This window comes from Pollicipes pollicipes, unplaced genomic scaffold (assembly GCF_011947565.3).
Source record: "Pollicipes pollicipes isolate AB1234 unplaced genomic scaffold, Ppol_2.1 Scaffold_2555;HRSCAF=2994_pilon_pilon_pilon, whole genome shotgun sequence".
Taxonomy (NCBI): domain Eukaryota; kingdom Metazoa; phylum Arthropoda; class Thecostraca; order Pollicipedomorpha; family Pollicipedidae; genus Pollicipes; species Pollicipes pollicipes.
The window spans coordinates 24,814,881-24,815,618 of NW_023596136.1; positions in this window are offsets into that span (position 1 = coordinate 24,814,881).

A 738-nucleotide genomic window follows, 5' to 3' on the forward strand; every position below is an offset into this window, starting at 1 on the left:
GAAACACGTCACACGGACCGCACCTGGTGGAAAAACGTCACACGGACCACACCTGGTGGAGAAACACGTCACAGGGACCACACCTGGTGGAGAAACACGTCACAGGGACCGCACCTGGTGGAGAACACGTCACACGGGCCACACCTGGTGGAGAGACACGTCACAGGGGCCGCACCTGGCGGAGAACACGTCACAGGGACCGCACCTGGTGGAGAACACGTCACACGGCACCCTGGTGGAGAGACACGTCACAGGGGCCGCACCTGGCGGAGAACACGTCACAGGGACCGCACCTGGTGGAGAAGGGATCACACCTGGCAGAGAAATACGTCACACGGACTGCACCTGGCGGGAAAATACGTCAGATGGACCACACCTGGGGGGAAACACGTCACAGGGATCGCACCTGGCAGGGACACGTGCAGCATGGGTCACATGTGACGGAGGCCGGTCACAAAGACTTTTGACCCTACATGTCACGAGGGCCACACCGGACGCAGACACACGCCACGGGCCACGGGCACAGCACCTGATGCAGGCCACACGGACCGGCCCCGGGCGCCACACGTCCGGGATCGGGCCGGCCCGAGACAGCCGGCGACCACAACGCAAGAGCTGGAGACGCACATGACACGGGGTCGGCGCCCGGCGTGGCACATGGGTGCCTGATGATGCCTCGCGAATGGACACATGAGTTAAGCCAGAGGAACCTAGGCATAACCTGTACCTAGAACACAA